The 10,342-nt window shown below is 37.8% G+C and overlaps 1 pseudogene; it reads left to right on the top strand.

Annotated features, from left to right (window-relative positions):
- Positions 1–9,447: 9,447 nt before the first annotated feature.
- On the top strand, positions 9,448–10,100 carry LOC136141924 (GTP-binding nuclear protein Ran-like; annotated as a pseudogene).
- The last annotated feature ends 242 nt before the right edge of the window (positions 10,101–10,342 follow it).

Below are 10,342 nucleotides of genomic sequence, written 5' to 3'. Positions count from 1 at the left end.
ACTTATCTATCCGTAAACCAGTACCATACTATCTTGATTATAGTACCTTTATATTAAATCACAAGATAAGGTAATGTGAGTATTCAAACATTGTTTCTGTTTTTCAAGATGCTTTGACTATTCTAGGACCTTTAAATTTCCATATAAATGGTATTATCAAGAAGTCATATACTGCAGTTAGTTGCATTTATAGTTTCTAAATTTCACATTTAGGTCCATGGTTGCTTTTGAATTAACTTTATGTATGGATCAAAGTTTCTTTTTTCTTTTTTCCTTTTGGGTGATTAATCGTTGCTGCACCTTATGTTGAAAAGACTACGCTTTCTCCATTAAATTGCCTTCACATCTTGGTCAAAAATTAATTAATCAAGTGACATTAGCCACGTGATGTACTAGTAAACTACAGGCCCTCCTTCCCCCACAGAGACAAAAAGTTAACAGCAATATATGAATCACAATACCTCTCTGAGAACTCTAGAGACCAGTTGAGAAGTTACAGCATCCAGGACACTGTAAACCAAGAATGGATTCCAACACAAGGAGTAGGAAACCTTGTGGCATTTGGCATGGTCATTCATTCCCCTCTCCCTTATGCAAAATTGCACGAGCAAGTGGGAGGAAACCTTCTGTACCAGGCTTCCTCCTTCAGGATGAGAACAGACGAGTGGATCATCAGTCTAACATTCTGGCTTCTCTGGGGGCTTCCCAAGTGACTAGTTTCTGTCTTGTCCGACTCATAGTGCTGAAGGGACCACTGCTAGAGTTTGGGAGCTGCTGAAAACAGATATGAGCAAGACACTGAAGTTGAGGGAGATGCCAGGGTGAGTAAGATAAAGTTTGAGAGGTCCTAGAACCTCCAACTGGGGTGATGGTGAAGATCTTTCCCTGTATGAAACCAGTGAGCAAAGACTTGGAGAGGTGATTGTTTTTTCAAATGCCCCAAACCCAGAAAAAACTTAAGAGGCATACAAATAGGGAAACATTGGGTCAGTCAAGGAACGTAATAAAATTCCAAAAACTGACTCTGAAGAGACACAGATCTGTGAGCTGCCTGACAAAGGTTTAAAATAACTGTAAAGAGGGAAGATGTCACATGCCACAGGGCAACTAAGTCCATGTGCCACAACTACTGGGCCTGCGCTCTAGAGGCCGTGAACCACAACTACTGAGCCCGCGTGCCACAACTACTGAAGCCTGCACACCTTGAGCCCGTGCTCCGCAACAAGAGAAGCCACTGCAATGAGAAGCCCATGCACTGCAAGGAAGAGTAGCCCCCACTCACAGCAACTAGAGAAAGCCTGTGCACAGCAACAAAGACCCAATGCAGCCAAAAATAAATAAATAAATAAATTTATTAAAACAAGAAATAACTGTAAAGAACATAAAGTTGCTCAGTGAAAACTATAAAACATTCCTGAAAGAAATTTAAAAAGACAAATAAATGGAAAGACATTCCATGTTTATGGACTGGAAGACTTAATATTGTTAAAAATGTCCCTACTACCCAAAGCAATCTATAGAGTCAATTCAATTCCTATCAAAATGCCAATGGCATTTTTTACAGAAATAAATTTATGCAAAAACTAATATTAAATCTCAAAGGACTCCAAATAGCCAAAACAATTTTGAAAAAGAAGAACAATGTTGGAGGACTCACACTTGCTGATTTCAAAACATATGACCAAGCTACAGTAATCAAAACAGTCCGATACTGGCATAAAGATAGACAAATAGACCTGTGAAATAGAATAAAGAGTTCAGAAATATACCCTCATGTATACGGACAAATGATCTTTAATAAGGGTGCCAAGACCACTCAGTGGGGAAAAGACCGTCTCTTCAACAAATGGTGCTGGAAAAACTAGGTATCCACATGCAAAAGTATGAAGATGGACTCTTACATTATACCACATAGAAAAATTAACTCAAATACGTTAAAGAACTGAACATAAGATGTAAAACTATAAAACCCATCAAATAAAACATAAAGGAAAAGCATGACATTGGACTTGGCAATGATTTCTTAGATATGACACCAAAAGCACAGGTAAAACAATCAAAAATAGACAAATGAGACTACATCAAACTTTAAAACTTTTATGAAAAGGTCAGAGTTTGTTTTTTGTTGTTGCTGTTTTGTGTGTAGTGTTTGACTATAGTAGAGTGGTTTTTTTCCTAAAAGTTTTCTCTCTTGTTAGGCTGCCCCTTTTCTGGTCCTTTGGTTTTTACTGTCATTGGTTTCTGTGCTTCCCACTTCCCCCGTGACTGTGGCATTTATTGGTTGCCAGTTTCTTCATCTTCAAGTATGGAGTATATGAGGCAAAAAGAAAAGCAATAAAACTCACTACCATTAATTCCTCATGTTCCAAAATCCTTAGCCAGTGTCTTCTCTCCACCTTTGAGTCATTATATGTTTGTTTCATATATAATGTGCAATTTTAAGCTGTACTTAGTCAGAGGAATAGGAAAAAGTATGTCTACTCCATCTTCACAGAAGTGGAAATACTTATGTTTTGGTCTTACAAAATTTTTTAGTTATTCTTGATCCTTTGAATTTTCATGAAAACTATAGAATCACCTTGTCAACTTCTAGGAAAAAAAAAATTCTGGGCTTTGATTGGCTTTACTCTGAATCTATAGATGAATTTGGGGACAACTGCCCTCTTAACAATATTAAGATTTGTTACCCATGATCACCAATAGAGCTCTCTTCATATTTGTGTCATTAGCTTTTCTCACCAATGTTTTGCAGCTTTCAGCATACAAATCTTACAATATTTTGTTAGATTTATACCTAAGTATTCCCTGTTTTATTGATATTGTAAATAGTGCAGGTTTTTTTAATTCCAATTTTTGACTTTGTATATGTCCATTGTATCTTTCAAGTTGCTAAGTTCATTTATTAGTTTTCACAACTTTTATGCTGATTCCTTAGGTGTTCTACATAGATGATCCTGTTGTCTGTGAATCAAGACAGTTTTATTTTTTCTTTTCCAATCAGGATGTCTTTACTTTTTTCTTGCCTAGCTGCACTGTTTAAAACCTGCAGTACAACGTTGAGTAGAAGATGTAAGAGTGAATATCTATGCCTTGAACCCAACAGTATAGATCAGGCATTCAGTTTTTTACCTTTATGCATGTTATGTAAGATTTTTTGTATGTGCTTATCTGTTTGAGGATACTCTCTTCTATTCTTCCCTTGTTGAGGATTTTTATCAACACATTACACTACAATAGATGCTAAATGAAATTCTTCAGGCTTATGAAGAATTATGTTAGTTAGAAATTTGGATCCATAAAAAGAATCAATGGGTTTAGGAAATGGTAAATATGTAGGTAACTATATAATACATTGGGGTTTTTTTTCTTCTTTCTAAATTATTTGAAACAAAAATTGATTTTTAAAGAAAAATAATATTGTGGCATGTATAAATATGTAGTAGGAAAGTATATGACAACAATAGCACAAAGGATTGGAGGGATGAAATAGGAAGAATGCTATCATACATTTCCTACATTAAAATGAGCTGATACAGTATCAATCTATATAACATCAACATATGGCAAGCTGTAATAAACTAATAATAATAAATTAATATACGCTGCTTAATTAATATTAACTCATACACAGCCTTAACTAATAAATAATTTTTTTCCTTTAACTAATTCATTTCCGTAGGCTCAACTTTTTGTCTTTCAAACACACAAACAGCCTTAGTACTTTCTGCCTAGAACATCATTCCTTTCGATCTTGGAGCATCAGGCTCCTTCTTGTCATTTAGGTCTCAGCAATAAGTTCCTCCTCAGTGATGACTTTTTTCACAATTAAGCTACAAAGCTCTCCTTATGTATATTTTATATGTAAGATTATTTTTTTAATGTGTATTTTCTCCCTGGCGCCACATTTGTTTAATACCTCCTCACTACTATTCATTGCTCTTTGCACCTCTGGCTCCTGGCACAATGCTTATACAGTTGTCTCCCCTTATGGGGCATACATTCCAAGACCCCCTGTGGATGCCTGAAACCACTGATAGTATCAAACCCTATATATACTATGTTTTTTTCCTGTACATACATACCTATGATCAAGTTTGTTATAAATTAAGCACAGTAAGAGATTAAAACTGATAACAAAATAGAACAATTATAACAATATACTGTAATAAAAGTTATGTGAATGTGGTCTCTCTCTCTCAAAATATCTGATTGTACAAACTTGATGCCTTTTACATCTTAACTATGCACTTACCACGCATTGTAACCATAACTTGTGTAGTTTGAGGGGAAACAAAACTAGCACAAATTTCTTTTTCCTTCTTCACAGTCTCATGGATAAAAGAATTGTTCTCAATGTAGATCTTGGCAACCTCAGCATACAACTTTTTTCTGTCCTTATTAAACCAAGAACTTTCACCTTTTCACTTAAAAGGAGCACTTTTCAGCTTCTCTTTGGCATATCTGAATTGCCAGCCTCACTACTCTTGTGCTTTAGGGCTGTTGAGTAAAACAGGGGTTACCTGAACACAAGCACTGTGATAGCGACAGTCCACAGTCAATCTGATAACTGAGAAGGCTAAAGAGATGAATGCGGTACGCTGGACAAAGGGATGATTCACATCCTGGGGGAATGGATCTGGACGTCAGGAGACTTCATCACACTGCTCAGAATGGCATTCAATTTAAAAGTTATGAACTGTTTATTTCTGGAATTTTTCATTTAACATTGTTGGACCATGGTTGACCACAGGTAAATGAAACTGAGGAAAGGGAAACCATGGATAAGGGGAGACAACTGTTCTTTATAAGCCCCAAAAGTCTTCACTTCATGAAATTGGGCATATGTACCTGGGGCAGAACCAAGTTACAGGCATAGTCTCTAAGGACATCACTGGAATCTAGGTTCAAACTGATGGGGAAGCCGCAGTGACTGTTTTCTCCTTGGCAGCCATTACACTCACCTGGCAAATCAAGACTAGTTGACTTTTCATCTCTTCTCCATTAAGTACTTCTGGTGAAAATTCACAAGTAGTCAAATGATCAAACTCTGTGCATCTACAAATGCAAAGAGAAGAAGAAAGAACCACATTAATTTATGAAACTTTAAGTAATTTACAGTTGGCTCTAGCTCAAAATTATAGCCTAAGGAAAGATGTTAATTTCTCATAGCTTTTAGCAGAAGAATTTTCTCTTCCGTAAATTTAATTCACACTTTTCGTGTAGAGATGGCCTTTCCTGGACTTCCTACGGCAATCCCAACAGTGGTCATCTCTCCCACTCTCAAGCTATGTGTGCTAATTTATTTTTTCAGATAATATGGCCACCATACCTTCTGGCATTTTTCCATAATAGTTCTTATATCTAAATTGCTTCCTGCTACTGTCCACCAAATAAATTGCCCCTTCTTTTCACTTTCTTTCAGACTCTGATTACTGTATTTCTAGATAACTTTAACTAAGATTTATTGGGCACTTAATCTGTACCAGGCTTCATATTTAGCTTGTACACGCTTCAGGTCATTGAAAAGTTTCATGAACAACTATGAGATCGGTTTGTTCAACTCTTACTTTAACGAATGAAAAACTTGGGTGAAAGGGTCTTAAGTAATATTCCTAAGGCTACATATCTAATGAACGACCAAGCTGGGACCCAAAGTCAGGTCAGTCTGTCTTTAGAATTTGCGATTGCAATCACTAAGTGATGCTATCTCATTCATCTGTACTTAATTTATTTTTTATTTAGCCTTACTCATTTGCACCCCAAGTCCCATTTGAACTACATTCTCTGTGTCTTTTACTCTAAATATTTCCATCGCACGGAGATTTCATATTAATTCTTTACAGATTCTCCTCCCTTTTTTGTTTCTTATATTGCTTAGCTGTTTTTTAAAAAGAGACTGTGCCTACACTTTTCCCTTTGCCATGTGCTATTTTAAAATAAGGCTCGGAACTCCAGGAAGTTCTGTGAGAGTTCAGCTGGAAATCAGTTTCCACAACACTGCAGATATTCTTTGCAAACCCCAGAATTCTCCAGAATGGTAGCCTTTCTTAGGTGTTCCTCCAGAAAAGATGTCCAGGTTACCTCAGTAAGAAATGAAGCCTTCAGACAAAGCTGTTTGGAATGTGGTAGCAGGCCTTGGTATATCCACAGATTTCTCTAGAATCTTGAGGAACCTTACTCCCCTCACATTCATCTCTTGTTAGCAAAAGATACTCAGTGAATTCGTACTTGAGGACATAAATGGCCTGAGGACAATCTGTTCAAAACTTTTCTGGACTGCTTGTCAACTTGTGTGCGATCCAGGGCAAGAGCCATGTCTACCAAAGGTGAATCATTAAGCCTGGGATGGCCAGCAGGAGAGCTGAATTCTTGTCTTGGCTACTGTTAAAAATAGCTGACTATACCACAGGCAATTCCCTTCAGCAGCCTGGGATTCAGAACCCTATTTTCCAAAAGTAGATAAATGCTAGCAATTAAATGATTTCACATTATAATGCAATCCAAAGTCTAGTAGAGACAAGTATTCTGGTGTGTCTGTGATGGTGACTCTAAACCTGTTATCTCTTTAAAAACGTTTCCATATAATTGGCCCAATAATCTGCTAATCGTGACACTTGTGAGTCATGGAGAAGCTGCTGTGTAGGTGGGTTTAGGCCACCTACAGTTTGAGCCACAGGGCAGCTTTGATTTGTTTCGCTGCAGACGAGCTCCTACAGCCAGCTTTCACATTGGCCAAGGAGGCACAGTCTGCTGCCTGCCGCACACACCAAATTCTTGATTTTTTGATGAGAAAGGGAGTATTCTTTATCTTGTTCTCTCCACTGTAGTACTGACAGGGGATAGAGGGGACAGACAGACAGCTTGTGGGCTGAGCGCTGCAGATGGCTGTCCTCCAATGCAAACTCCTTCCCTTTCTCTGCCAAGCAGACCTCCGTAGGGACGCTGCTAGGCCATCCAAGGTTTAGCTCTACTGACATGGGACTGGAAACTGGACAAGAAATGGAAATGCACTGTGACTTCCTCTGTCCTCTTCTGCTCCTTGAGCCAAATAGCAAATCAAGCTTTGGTTTCAAGGGGAAAAAAATATGAGACTGAAGGAAAGAGAAGGTGTTAGTTTCTTCACCCCGTTTCCCCACGCCTGCTCACTTGCGGTCACTACCTTAGTTACATGAAACATCTGTTTCCAGGTAACCCGACAGATCCTGAGAATAGCACCTCGGAATTCTGTCTCTTTTGGGTCCTTCTGAAATGTTCTCACAGAGTAATGTGGTTGCCTTTTTTTTTTTTTTTTTTTTCAACAAAATGTTTCTCCTTTCTAATTCAATTCTCTCTTTAGTTTGCTATTGGAACCAGAGACAACAATAATTTCGCTGGAAATTGAATCAATTGAGAAGCACTGGGAATGACTATGGTTTTAACCTCAGGTTGGGTTTCTTGGAATTCTGGGCCAAGTCCCTTTCCCAGTTGCTCAGAGGAAGTTTCAACGGATGTCATTGGAAATTGTATGTGTGTACGTCTGTGTGTAATTTAGGTCACAGTGGGGCCTTAAGGATCCAGAAAAAACTCTTGTTTTTTTTTAGCGACTACCTCACTCTTCATGCCCAGCTAATATTTGGATCCATGTGATGCTGATACACCAGGAAACCATTCCTATCTTTCTCAGCTTGAGATCACAAAGCTGTTCCCCTTATGGGGGAAATCAGAGAGATTTTTGTTCACACAATGTTTTACAGGCATAGACCTTTCCAAAATACTCTTTCACACATTCAGGATGCATATTAGATAATCAGCTGATATAACTCAGAAGAAATTATTTATTCACGCTTTATAATTTTTTTACTTCAAATTTTAAGGGAAAATGATTGGAGTTACCCTCATCTAAAAGGGCAAAAAACTCTTAGTATACAACAAAAACCACACTTTAATCCATTTCCTTTCATTTAACCAAATTCACAATTTATCTTGCTTCATTCCAACTAAACTCCAGTATTTAATGACGGGAGAATAGATGAAGCTCCATATTTTCCTAACTTCTCCCAAGCCCGTTTTATAACCTGTCCTTTTGTCTTCTTTCAACACAACCGTGGTAAATTGTGCAAGTAATATCTTCAAGGATGTGATGAGAAACTAATTTCTCAAGGAGTACAAGTTAATACATTCTACCTCTATCCTCTACCCTAGTTCTTTTTCTCTTCCTCTTATTTGTCTGTCTTCCTTGGACACATTCAATCTATTTTCTTTTCTTCTAGGCTCTCGTTTGAATTCTCATACAATGTTGGCAGCTCCCTAATGGCTTTCCTAGTCCCGCGTAGACAAGATACAGAATAATTCCAAAGCTGTGGCTCTAGTCTCTTCCTCCTCCTTGAAGTGCAGTATGAAGCGTAGGATGGACCTGGTAAATTTAATAACTGCTCTTGTTGGATTAAAAGATCCAACCTGACAGTATTGGGTCCGTAGTTTTCCATAAATCTTCCTCACTCCCAGTGACCCTTTTTAAATTTCTGAAATATTGATTACTATTTATACTCATCCACCCCCAAAATAAAAGCAAAATTCAAAAATCCTGAGCAACTTCATGGTTCTAAACCAGCCATAAAACCCATCATTCTGACTCTTCTGTTTCTTTTCAGGCATTATTTGGCTCTTGTTCTAATTTAAAACTCTGGTTTGCACCCAAATCTTAGTGAAAATTAAGCCTTGTTTTTTTCTTTCTTCCATGTTAGGTTTTTTTGCAGAGTATATCTTATTCAGTCTGGCAGGTTTTTTTGTTTTGTTTTGTTTTGTTTTGTTTTTGAAAAATAATTTCCCTGCTCCTCTGGCCCACAAGCTCCCCTGCTCCCAACACACACAAAATGTAGAATTTGTTCACTGGACCCTGTCTCAGCAGAATCTGTCCTCTGGGTTCCCTGTCTCATTTTAGTAGCTCTTGATGCCTCCTCTGTTGTCTTGTGACTGCTCACTCTAGGTAAGTGGAGGGGAACCCAGAGTGGGAATGTAAGGAATATCCAGTGTCTAGTCAAGATTCCTTCTCCAGAAATAGTGACCTTCTAGGTATTACCAACTCCATCTCAGAAGGCAGTGGTTCATCGATTCTGGCTGGTGAAAAAGATACACTCCATGAATGCAGGAATTCCTACCTGCTTTGTTCATAGCACTTGGAACAGGACCTAGCACACTAGATTTTCAGTAAGTATTCTGTGAATGAATGAATTAGATATCCATGAATGAGGCATCCATTTATAAATTGAATTTTGTTTTTAATTCAAAAGAAAGTTCAGCAATTTTAGGTCAAAAGGCATTTTCATGCTGCAATATTTAACATTTTAAGTGTTCTCATTTTCATCACTAACAGAGATTATATAAGAACCAACCAACAATCAAGTAAAAAATTGATTGGGCTTAGCCAGCTGAGGAACAGAGAGAGACAATTCTGGAAGAACCATCATGATGGCTGCCCAAAAAGAATCCCAAGTTCTATTTAAATATGAATTGGTTGGTGATGACAATACTGGTAAACTATATTTTCAAAGTGTCATTTGACTCATGAGTTTGAGATGTAGTCACTTTGATTGTTGTAGTCTATCGCCCCATGTTTCATACCAACAATAGACTTTTTAAATTCAATGAATCAGACATACATTTGGTAGCCTGAGAAATGGCTATTTGATCCAAGCCCAGCAAGTCACTGTAATGTTTGATGTGACATCGAGAGTTACAAGTGTGCACCTAAGTGGCACAGAGACCTGGTAGGAATATATGAAAACATCCTCACCTTATTGCATGGCAACATAGTGCGTATTAAGGACTGAGAAATTAAGGAAAAATCCATTGTCTTCTAATGAAAGAAGAATCTCCAGTAATATGAGATTTCTGCCAGAAGTAACTACAACTTTGAGAAGCCTGTCCATTGGCTTGCTAGGAAACTAACTGGCGATCCTGACTTGGAGTCTGTTGGCACGGGTGCTCTCACCCCACCAATCATAGTCATGGACTCAGTTTTGGAAGTTCAGTATGAGCACGGCTTAGAGGCTGCTCAGACTACTATTTTCCCAGAGAGAATGATACCCTGGGAGAAAAGGAAGCTGAAGTCCGAGGTCTAGTTTTATAGGCAACTGTCTTGTGATGTCCAGTAAGCAGTGTGTTTCTGACTTTATTACACAGCTAACCAGATATATCCTTCATCCTTATGATGCTAAATGAATGGGATTTGAAATGAATGTGGCAGTTTAAAAAAATACCTTTATATTTTACTTCCATATTTGGCTGTTTGGACTCCAGTGGTTTCTTTCCTGAGTTTCAAATATAAGACTGCTGTGGTCACAGCACACACAGAAACACACAA

This window comes from Phocoena phocoena, chromosome 21 (assembly GCF_963924675.1).
Source record: "Phocoena phocoena chromosome 21, mPhoPho1.1, whole genome shotgun sequence".
NCBI lineage: Eukaryota > Metazoa > Chordata > Mammalia > Artiodactyla > Phocoenidae > Phocoena > Phocoena phocoena.
This window is presented reverse-complemented; position numbering and strand designations above follow the sequence as displayed.